Raw genomic sequence first — 12,587 nt, forward strand, 5'->3', positions numbered from 1 at the left:
CTATCGCCTTCATCGCCCAAGCCTAAGAAAAGCCTCTAAGAATTAATGGAGAGATTAAACAATGATATTGCTCCTCAAATACCACTCAAGTATTCTATCTAAGAGTCAAAAGGCCACCATAAACCACACCAAACGAAATGACTTTATCAAAGAATCAAGTTCTAATTTTGTATTACATTCCAAGAGATCAAAGTAGCCCAAGAGAACTGAACTTCACCTATGTAAAATCCAAGTACATTTATTACAGATCCAAAATCAAAATAAGGCCAAGTGCAAATTGAAATATCAATTGAAATTTAACAATTGTTACAGACAGACCCGAAAGAAGGATAAGAACAAACTGAGCCTTGTGCAGCAAGAGATGTACAGTAATACTAGTATCAATCTATCATAGCCAATACTCTATTTCCATAGTCATTTCAGAACTACTTGAATCCATATTACTTGGTAATCACAGTACGTTGGATTAAATCAAAAGGAAGAATAAGATGTTTCCTTAATATATTTCAGAGAAATGGTGGTCAAGGAATTGAATTGTTCTATGTTTGAATTTTCATTCACATTCAACAAGGAGTAAACACAACTTTAAACCTAGCAAGCCAACGCAAGTATGTAGACACACAGTCTAAAGAAGGTATTCAACTTCAGCATTTACAACATCAAGTAACTGTGTCTAGTTTTCAAAATACATGACCATGAAATTAAAGACAAGATATGCTGACGACTTCGACATTGATACAGAAACAAGCTCACGGTTTATTTTTCAAAAATGAGGAACATTCCAAACTAACCATCAAACACTGCCTCCCAATGCAATAGCTTAGTATTCTGCTTTAACCTATCATTGCCATAGTAGCAAACCCGAGGAATGAAGCTAGCTTTACAGCTCAGCCAAACTTAATTTGCAGGGGGAGCTCAAACCACATAGAGATAGAATAAAGTGTAAAACCTTTCCTCTAGACGATTATATGCACTGACAATTACCATAATTCAGTTGAACACAGGCACACAAAAATTTCAAAATAATAATACACATGAGAACAACTGACCATATCAGCTCAATGGAAATTGACACTAAAAATCATTTCTAATAACTGGGCTTGGCTCCAATGATGCTATAAACTCCAAATTTCACAATCTGAGATGCCCCTGAGTATGGAATACTCAAAGAAAATGAAATTCACTCAAATTATGGTGGAGATGAATATGCAACAATCATTCCCTTCTATCAGTAATTCTTTGAGATTAAACTTCATAGACCAACATGGGGCCTACCATTTACAATTAATCCACATGCAATCTGACGAAAAAAACTCATGTAGCTATCAGCATAAATAAGAACCAATTTTACAGAGTTCATGTTGATACTATCACCATGCAAATCACAGGTAAAAGGGAGGGGTAAGAAAATTACTTGAGTTGCCGGATTCTGGCAAAATCCATCGGAGTAGACAACCAAATTCAATCCTCCTCTTCTCTTTTATTTTCTGCTAACGGCTTGGAGGGTATGTGCAAGAGTTTCAACACAGATTTGCAATGAACATAAAAAAGAAGGCACCGATAGTGATGAAAATGAGGCTAGGAATTCACCGGAACTTTGTCCAGATCGGAAAAAAATGGAGGAAAGGGCATATCTGCTCGGGGTTAGGGTTTTGAACAGTTGGGCAAAAAATTGTTGAAATCAAAGGGGATTTGGGATGAATTTGAGGAAAAAGGGGGTAGATCTAGGATTTAAAACAGATAGAAGCCCTCATGGCCGAAACTAGGGTTTGAGAAGAGAATAAGGTTGAGAATAAGGTAAGGAGAGAGGGCTATAGCTTACACAGCCGCCGATCGGAAACTAGAACCAAACTCCGGCCCGATCTTGACAAAATCTTACCGGAGAAGATGGAGAAGATTAGAAAATGGGACGAGCTTACCGGAATCCATGGGGCTTGCCGGAATTTTTTTTTTGCAGATCTAACCGGAGGAGGTGATACGGTTTGCACAGAAAGACCCGTGACTCCAGATCTAAGTGACAAACATGCCGGATTTCCAGTAGACATGCTCTAAGAAAATGATTGGGACACGGCCGGAGCTCCGGCAAGCTTGGCCGAAGAAGGAAATCCCAAAAAAACCTCTCTCTCTCTCTCTCTACAGGCCGGAGAAGATCGGAGGAGCTGGCCGGAGAGATTAGGGAGATGGCCGGAGCTGAGCCGGATCTCTCTCTCTCTCTCTCTCTCTCTCTCTCTCTCGAACGAGAAGATGAACAGTGATCTCCCTTTCCTGTTTTGATTTTCTTTTTTTTTTTATATAAAAAAAATGGAAGCTGATATCCGCACCCTCACTTGATGAGGCGCGCGAAAAATGATGAGCGCGCCCGCCAGATTTGTCCTATTAGGTCTGGGCGCGCCCATCACAGGATAAATCGCCCCCCTTGTCACATGGATATCCCCTCTGCAGATAACTCACCCCCCTTTATACATTCAAGCCCCACTTCTTTCCCGGCTCGTCCTATTTGACAAATCGAATCAGAATTTGATGAAATTTGGCGGGGATCTTAGTGAGACCCCAAGCTAGCTAATGATGTAATTTGGGATCCTAGCTTGGTGATTGGATGGGGTTTTGTTCGAACACCGCGAACTTGGGTCCGGTCAAAATGGGGTGTCTACAGGACGTGCAAATCTTGTGGGGAACAAGGACATTATGCGTTGACTTGTAAAAAGAACTCCAAGGTCTGTACATAGTGCTTTTTTAAGTTATAAGTTTCTTGAACTAGTCCTTAATAATAATTTGTTCTTGTGTTTGGTAATAGAAACATAAAAGAAAGCGGCCAGGGAAAGAAGAGGGAGAGAAAGAGGAGGAAGAGGGGGTGTAGTAGACACCGAGTAGGTTAGTATGTGTTTCTTTTATTTCGAGTTCTTATGTGTTTTTTTCCCCTCACATTATTCTTGATAACTTTGCATAAAAGCTAGAACACTATTTTGATCTATCTAATGTTATCAGTATCATAAATACATGAATGTTCCATTCGAACAATCACTATTATCTTCTTTTGTGAATGTTCTGTCAGAACTTTTTGTCTGGCCTACTATACAACCTGAGATATACAACCTGCTTAGTTCTTACATGATCCTTGTTTTTGTCAAGTTTTTGCAGGATCAACTGTTTTTTGCAGGATCAATTTTTGGCAACTCACTGATGCGGACTTCAAACATCATATTCTCCTTCTCCAATGCTATGATGCGGTCTTGAACATCCTATTATCCTTCTCCAACACTATGATGCGGTCTACAAACATCATATTCTCCTCCCTCCCCAGTATGGTCTTGTCTAAATCACCCCAAAGGAAATACCCGCACTTTTCTCTCTGCATTTTATTTAATATGTTAGAAATTAGACAAGTTATAAAGAATAGGAGTACACAACAATTATTTATTGTTTACTCACTTTCAGTCCTGCACAACTGTAGTAAGGGCGTCCTTGGTTACCGTTTTTCTTAGTTTGGGTAATTTTACGAACTGCGGGCACCTGACAGAAACAGTTATGGAAGTTTGATCCAACGCTACCAGGTGAGTTATTTGAGGAAGCCATTACTTAGTTTATCTGAGCTGCAAAAGAAAAAAACACACAATGCATTCATAAGCAATATAAAACCTAACAGCAGGTTTAGGTAATAAACCCGCACAAAATCAATAGCAGAAAATCCTAAATCAGTGAACAAAAAGATGAGTAAAACCTTGATTTTGATGGTCACTTGTGAAAAGAAAAATCGTAAATCCAAGTCTTTAATCAACGCAAAATCAGTACCAACAAGTCTAAATCATTGAACAAAAAGTGTAAGAAAAGTTAGATTTTTAGGGTCTCTTGTGTAAAGAAATTAGTGAAGGAAATGAGAAAGAAAAGGAGTAAGAAGAAGAAAAAATGAAAAATCAGATTAAAGGAGATATTTTCCTTTCAAGCATGCACAACAGAAATCAGAAAAAAACCCCTTTGAAAGTCTTTGTTAGGTGGATAGACAAAAAGCATAAACATATGAAAATATTTGAAAAACCATTGAAGAAACCCTAAACATTGACAAAAGAGTCATATAGGGTATCACAAAAACAACAAATGTACCTGTGTGAAGAAGACCACGAGTAGAAGGCGTGAGCTTCGCAAAAGAAACCTAAAAAAAAATACAAAAACGAAACCCTAGATCACAAAATAAACAAAAGAAACCCTACAAAGCTTTTTTAAAATCAGGTATTCATAACCCTAAAAAAATTACAGAGCTACATCCAGAAAGAAACATAAAAATAAACCTTAGATGGCATAAAATAAACCTAGAAAAAAAAAAGATATCCTAGAATAGAACTAAACCCAAAAAAAAAAATTGAAACACATACCTGTTGGAGAGAGGGAGAGAGAGCTTCGGCGGTCGTCGGAGAGAGGGAGAGAGCCCGCCGGAGAGACGGTTCAGTCGGAGAGAGGGAGAGAGAGCTTCGTTGACGAAGCCTTTTCGGGTTTTTTCTCGTCTCAGAGAGAAGCTTCTGTCGAGGAAGCCTTTTGGGATTTTTTTTTCCAAAGCGCGTATGTTGAGTGGGCCCTAAATATCAACCAATAGCAAGCCTCTTAATGGTATTTGCTTGATATCATGTTCCTGGAATGTGTTTATTAAACGAGCCGAACCCGAGCCCAACCAAGCTCGACTTGGGCTTGTTTGTTTACTAAACGAGCCCAGCCGAGCCAGGCTCGAGCTTGGTCGAATTTTGGCAAGCCGATTTCGAGCCCATAGTATTAAGTTTGTCACGAACACGAGCCGATGCTCAAACTAAGCGAGCTGAGCTCGAACAACTCAAAGTTCGGCTCGGCTTTGCTCGTTTGAATCCCTAATAATGGTGGCCCAGTAGATTAATGGCCTTATCACCAAGCACATGTATATAACCGTTTATTTTTTAAAAAAGTACATTACGGCCCACTTCATGAGATGATCCAAACTGTTTATTTTTTGGCCCACAGCGTAAATAGATTGTGCCCCCAAAATCATTTCCGTAGGTTGATCCTAACCTTCCGATTTATAGAGATATTGTACCTTATGGACGCTACTATAGATGGAGGGTTAGGATCATCCTATGGAAATGATTTTTAGGGCATAATCTATTTACGCTGTCGCCCAACAAGTGAACGGTTTAGATCATCCAATAAACTTGTCCGTACAGTACATTTTTAAATTACTGGACTATAGGACAACACACCCTCAAGTGAGGGGTGTCATTAGGAAAACGACGGAGTGCGTATATCATTTCCTTTGGAATTGTTCCATGTGTACCTCGTGTTTTACTTTTAAATTTTCCAGTCAAAAACGCGTCTGAGATGTGTCTATCAGTCCTCTAAAATAATGTTCAACGAGATGGACATGGTAAGAGTGGAATAATGTTCAAAGACATGTCCACGAAATGGCTTCCGGAAATTGCGTAGCAAATCCTTAATAATAATAAGGGATTTGCTAGGGAGCATCTGTTGCATGAGAGAGCAGCCATATCCTGTATTAAATGAATAAGACAAAATCTGAGCCTATGTGGATGCACTGTGATGCAATAGACGCTCCAGGAAATCCTTTCTGCAATGGTCCCTCGCAAATCCCTAAAAATAATATGAGATTTGCTAGGCAGTTTTGCAGAAATTGCCTAGCAAATTCCCTAAATAATATTCGACGACCAAGTTATCTCATCTTGGAATTGAATTGCCTGTTCTCTGGTGCAAAATTCCAAACCCATGTTATCTCATCTTGGAATTGGACTGCTTGCAAAACAATCATCCACATATGATAACTCTATTTGCAAATTGTCAAACTAAGACTCGCCGACCAATGCGGACGTCCATTTTCAACATTTTTTATGCATATATACTCGTTCATCCATTAGTAACCTAAGACTTAAATATTATTTCTTCCCCCTTCAAACCTGTAACAGGAAACAGATCATGGCTATTCCTCTCTCTATAACAGCTCTTCAGCCCTTTCACATAAATAGCTTCAAAACTTTACGATCAGAAAACCCACTCCCAACACCATTTTTCGGTAAAACCCCACGATATCTAAGATTTAAGTATGGCCCAATAGGAACAAGAACACCCTTACCCGTAAATCAGGTGGCCGTACCGAAGATCGATGAATCTCTATCGTCCATAATTACGGAGCTTGAAAGAGAGAAAGAAGAACAAGAAGAAGAAGAGATAGAGAAAAAACCCAATAAGAAATTGGCAGATTGCTGGCGTGAGATCCAAGGTCAAGATGATTGGATTGGATTGCTTGATCCAATGGATCCCCTCCTTCGAACTGAGCTCATACGTTACGGGGAGATGGCTCAAGCATGCTATGACGCATTCGACTTTGATCCCTTCTCCAAGAAGTGCGGGAGTAGTAAATATAACCGTCAGGAATTCTTCGAGTCCCTCGGCTTCGCCGGCTGCGGCTATGAGGTCACTAGGTATTTATGTCCATTCTCTTCTCACATTTTATATGGTGTAAGCCTGTATAGTCAATTTTTTTATTTTTTTCAAAAAGTATTGGATGGCCCGCACTAAAGGATGATACAAACCGTCCATTTGATGGCCACATTTTTAATAGGTTTACAAAAATCATCTCCATAGGATGATCCCGATCCTATGATCTATATAGAAACTATGTATTATGGAAATCTCTTTAGACTGGACGGTTGGGATCATCCTATGAAGATGACATTTTGGGCACAACTTATTTATGATGTGGCCCATCAAATTGACGGTTTGGGTCATCCTACTGTATGGGCCGTACAACACTTTTTGAAAAATACTGGATTATACAGGCTTATGCCAATTGGATCGGGTACGTGGCCGTGTCCGGGGACGCTATGACAGCACGCCTAGGCCGCCGAGACATCATAATTGCCTGGCGAGGAACGGTGACACAACTCGAATGGATCGCGGACTTGATGGATTTTCTGATACCGGTCATCCCCGAGGGAATTCGCTCCAGTGACCCGATGGTCAAGGTCGAATCGGGGTTCCTCAATCTCTATACGGACAAGGGCAAGGATGAGAATAGCCAATTTAGTAAGTACTCCGCAAGGGAGCAAATCTTAACCGAAGTAAGACGGTTGGTGCACCAATACCCCAATGAGGAATTGAGCATATCCGTGACCGGGCACAGTCTCGGGAGTGCGCTTGCAATACTGAGCGCGTATGATATAGCAGAGACGGGTCTTAATGTTGCACCCGATGGGCGCAACATACCCGTCTCCGTGTTTTCCTTCTCGGGGCCGAGGGTCGGCAATGCAAGTTTAAGGAAAGGGTTGAGGGGTTGGGAGTGAAGGTTTTAAGGGTGGTGAACGTTCATGACAAGGTGCCAAAGGTGCCGGGGATATTTGTCAATGAGCACATGCCGGCGTTTGTGCGAAGGTTGACGGAGGGGTTACCATGGAGCTATAGTCATGTGGGAGTGGAGCTTGAACTTGATCACAAGAACTCTCCTTTCTTGAAAGAGACCCGCGATATTGCTTCTTTCCATAACTTGGAGGCACACTTGCATTTGCTTGATGGGTGAGTTCTCTAAGCTCTTCGCCTCTTCTTTAGATACTAATCTTTTAGGCTTGATTTTTTGGTACTCTTGTCCTCATTCTAGACTGAAACTTTTGTCTTTGGCTATTGACTAGCCAAGACTCAGTCTAGGAAAAAAGGAATATAATATTGGAAATGATATATTTGTGCCCTTTTCTTTCTGGGGCCACCCCCTTGGAGCGTAAAAAGAGTAGTCATAAATATACTGGAGGGGATGACCCAGAAGACGAGGGAGCGGATATATCACTCCCTAAAATAACCAGAGGTGGCATTATAAAAAGGGGAAATGGTATCAGCACAACCATTGTTTTAATATTGCACTGACCTATCTTGTCTTTTATTATTTAAAAAGCTGTCAAAGATTATTACAGTTCGCATATAGCTCTCACAAGCCAATTAGAAAAAAAAAGAAAAAAGATTAGATGAGATCTTGAGCTCGATCCCATTAGGATTTATCCTACATTTTGGGAAAATTCAAAGTGAAGTAAGAGGGGCTATGATGAGGCTACTCGGAGCCCCTCCTTCTTTCTTTCCTCTTTTTCTCCTTTAGGTTTGGGTTTCAATTAGGATTGTTCGAACACTTGTCTGTCATTAGAGGTCTTCATTAGGGTATGAAGTTCCACTAGCATTTGATCTTTTCTTCGATTTTTCGGGTTCTTTCTCTTGGGATAGGTTATGACGGAATGTTTCTTGTGTCAACCCCTCCAAGGTGTGTAGTAATGGTCCGGGCCTAATTATATTGCATTGGGGTCTAGCCCCACTGAAGCCCTCTCTAACAGTGGGCTCAAGAAGGGCACACACACAGAGTTAGCCAGAGGCTTTCCCATCTTGGCATCCTCATTGCCACGTCCTTCTAGCACTTCTCTAAGACTAGTGAAATGGCTTTAAAAAATTAAGCAAATCTCCTCATAAACTGTGTTCATATAGAAATTTCTAACCAATTTTATACATTGAAAATGAAATCAAATACCATGGAAAGGGCCAGAGATTTGTTCTTGCTAGTGGAAGGGATCCTGCACTTGTTAATAAAGCGTGCGATTTCTTGAAGGATCACCACCAGGTGCGACCGAATTGGAGGCAAGATGAGAACAAGGGAATGGTGAGGAATGATGAAGGCCGTTGGATACAACCTGAAAGGCTGAGGATCGATGATCCTCCTCCTGAAGACACAGATCATCATCTTCAGCAGATAGATTTGAACTGAACAAGTAGAGAGAGGCCATCTCTCTCTCTCTCTCTGATGTAAATGTAAAACTTATACTTTTTTTTTGCTAGCAAATGTAGAACTATTCTTTGTATCCTAAGACTAAAAAAAAGGGAAGAATAATAGACTGTCATGGTTGACCCAAACATATGCCCTATTGTAAGGAAGTACCTTTGTAGTGAAAAATTGATCATTACTGTATTGTATACGACACTAAGACACACTTGTGTTAGAGTTGTCTCAAACAGCCCACTTAAAATGGGTGTATTTATTATTTTACTATAAATAAAGATATTATTGTCATAAAAATGGTCACTAATGCGTTGTTGGGTACTTGGCTTATCAGGGAAGGCTGTTTGAAGAGATCCCTGACATAGACATGTATTCCTAGCGGTCCGCAGTTGTGGACCCCGATCCTGAGAGGACGAGTGAGGGAACGGGTCCCTAACACCCTCCGGATCATCCACGTGAATGGAGAGCTCTACCAAAGAACTCTTGAAACTGTTGCCACCTTCACAGCATAGCATGAGTGGCGATATAAAAAGAAAGAGATACATCTTGATCCGGAGCCAGGGCTCGAAACTAAGATATATCTAAAAATAACTCAGAATCGCCACCCATGGATGCGTCATGGAACCAAAACAAATGCTCTGTTTGCAATGGATAACCAGAGATACAAAAGGTCCGTGCTTGATGACGAATGGAGAAAGTCTGAAGAGCACCCCCAATTCGCCCGAGTGTGAACACTTGGTCTCTTATGCCATTTATTATTAACCTTGAAGAGTTTCAAGTGAAAATCATATGAAATGGGAACAAATATCCCCGAGAAGACGTCTACCTAATCATACATAACTCGGAGATGAAATATTAAACACATATAAGACAAAATAAAAGATGTGTCGCCTAAGCATAGCTAGGTTATGTGTGACATGCCTAAATGGTGTCTAAGTTCTGGTGGACAAACACATGCATGCTACAGCTAAAGGTATAAGGTCTGCACAAGAAAGCAAGAAAACACAAGAAAATATACAATAACAACACAACAATTCCTAAGACTCTAAGCCATTTAGCCCGAGTCCTCGGATGGTCTGATGTTCATCCAAAGAAGCCTACGTATCCCCGCCTCTACGAGAATCAAGGCAACGTAGTTCTTCGCACCTATTCTAAACTATGAAGCCTAAGACACCTAGACCTCTATCTTAGACTCGATCTAAAAGACCGGACTAATTATTAAAGCTTCTTGAACGATTATTTAAATTCTAGTGAATTATAGATTTTAGGACACCCTATATGCCCTAAATAAATGCAGGTTAGCCCTAAGCTAATGCAGGTGGTTCCTATAACCTATGTGTAACTGGGCTGTGTTTCCTAAGGAAAACAAAGGGATCACTAGCGCATCCTAGACCTAGTCATCAGTCGGCGATGTGAATCGCCAACTGACCGGACGGAGGCGTAACAGACTCCTAACTCTAACACAAACCACACACAACAAATCAAACAACACATCAAGGAGAAACTCTTAACTCGAAAACAAACGTAAACAAGCACATAACAAATCAAAGACTAAAACTAAAGACAAACCCCTAACTCTAAAACTCTCTTTCTAGGACAAAGTCCTAACTCTAGAGGAGATTTTTTAAAAACAGGTTTAGGAAATATTTTTGTACTTTTTTTAAAGAGTTTGAATGATTTATTTACAAAGGTTTGGCTGGACCTGGGATAAGAATCTCAAGCTGCACTACGTACCTCGTGAAAGAGGATCAAGCCAACGTAGTTCGAAATATCGAACTCTTATAAATGTTCTAAAACTCAACACTTTAGATTTTTTTAAAAGTTTTTTATGTTTTCAAATATTTTTTTTTGAAGTGCTTTTATATTTTTGACATTTAAAAGTGTGTTAACACCCTTTCAGCTAAAGGGGATCTGATAGAAGAGCCTCTATACCCACCATATCACGGTAGGGTATTAAAGAGGGAAACGGAATTCCTGAAGCCTAAGGGGAAAGAAATCAAAATAGGGGGGGACTAAAATCCCAAAGAGAAGAACAATCTCGAAGAGACGAAAACAAAACTAATGAGCCCTAATCAATCTCCAAAGGAGACGATATCTAATCTGTAAGGGAAAACTCTAAATAAACGAGAGATGAAAAGCTTCTAACCCTAAGGGTGAACTTTTAAACAAAAGGGGACAGATAAAAACTCTACAAGAAGATCTACCAAACGATCAGCCACTTAGGAACGGTCCTAACTGGCTAAACACTCTAAAAGGAGAGAATCTCTTAACCTGCGAAAACTCTAAGGCAGGAAGGGAAGAGGTTGGCTCAAGAAACGTTCCATCGTTGCCAAACCCAAGAGAAGTGTTCCCAAAATCGATGGAATCTCGAAACTCGAAAAGGATCCCGAGGAACGTGCAAAGAATAGTCTCGGAAAGAAAGGAAACCCCTCAAACCCTGTGAAGACCCTAAGATGGGAAAAAAGATAAGAAGGGCAAGGGGTTGGCTCAAGAAACATTCCGTCATCGCCTGGCACATGGGGACATTAGTAGTAAATCTAAATTCCAAATAAGATACTAAAGACAAGAAGAGGCTATAGAAATCAAGAACGGAATTAGAGTGACATCAAGAGAAATGAAGAAGGGAGCTTATCACCTTGACTGATTTGTTTCACGTGGCCGACAGGACTAAGATGATTCAAAAGATTAGATCAGCTTGCTTCACACAATTGACATTCTATCAACCGAGGTGCTAAATTAGGGATCTCGATCGACCTTTTCCCTATAAGACAATCAACTTAGCCAAGGTAGCAAGAATCTATGAAAGACATTACAAAGGAACTCAGATCATACAGAGGGAAAGAAGCAAAACCATGTTCGAGTAATACAAATATTTCCCAAGATGATACTGACAGATGAGATGAGATGAGCAAAATAAGAATTCAAGGGGGACTATATAAATCTTAACATCCACAATGTGAATAGAATACGTCCAAAACTAGTCTAATCACCTGACCAACTTAAGAACTTACCATTCAAGCCTACCCAATATCCTTTGAATAACACTTAGCACAGGTAGAATTCAAGAGTGCTGACAAATCTTTCTGTAAATGCCTTCTTTAACAGGGGCAAATGCCTTGAGAATTTAACTCCCATACAAGCAAAAATGAATCAACTCATATATCCATATTTCAAGTCATAAACCAAAAATCATGCTAAAAGATATATGATTAAGAAAGCAGTCCCCACAATTAAGCCCAAAAGCAACAAGAAATATAAACGCATGTCCCCTAATCAATCAGTATCAACTTTTACTGAAATCTCCATGTATTAATACATTCAGATAGCACTGCCATATTAAGAACATTTCCAAAGTAAAAATGATTTCATTCGTATATCAACTTTTGGAATCACTGTAAACGTGCAATCACTCCATATGATCATGTTGTAATCTTTGTCAAAAGAAATCAAAAGAAACCCGAAATACAAAGCCTGTGTGACTATCGAAACTTGAGAGCATTAAGTATCAAAAACTTAATCGCAAGAAGAAGATAGCATATGTCCACTAAGATAATCAATAGATGTCCTGGGCTTGGGTAGAACTCTGGATATTAAATGATCCGATCATGCTAACAAAGTTTTAGGAAATGGAAGCAATGGAGTTGGTCCGCACAAAAACGAAGTAATTCACCTAATAGAATTCCTTACCCAATGAGAATGCCATGGCCATGATGTGGCAATTGCGACTTCACACTCGTCAAAACCAGGAACTAACAAAATCGAAATAGAGAACAGGGCTATTTGAAGCTAGATTAAGGGAACCGGATCCAAACTA

At 39.9% G+C, this 12,587-nt stretch overlaps 1 pseudogene across 1 annotated transcript; it reads left to right on the top strand.

The window, feature by feature from the left end:
* Nucleotides 1–5,826: 5,826 nt before the first annotated feature.
* Nucleotides 5,827–9,001, top strand: LOC143887771 (phospholipase A1-Igamma1, chloroplastic-like; annotated as a pseudogene). Its single transcript, XR_013254367.1, has 2 exons — nucleotides 5,827–7,539; nucleotides 8,606–9,001. The product of XR_013254367.1 is annotated as a phospholipase A1-Igamma1, chloroplastic-like (transcript).
* Nucleotides 9,002–12,587: the final 3,586 nt, after the last annotated feature.

Source organism: Tasmannia lanceolata, unplaced genomic scaffold, assembly GCF_043159265.1.
Source record: "Tasmannia lanceolata isolate RefF3 unplaced genomic scaffold, GAP_Taslan_0.1 ptg000012l, whole genome shotgun sequence".
NCBI lineage: Eukaryota > Viridiplantae > Streptophyta > Magnoliopsida > Canellales > Winteraceae > Tasmannia > Tasmannia lanceolata.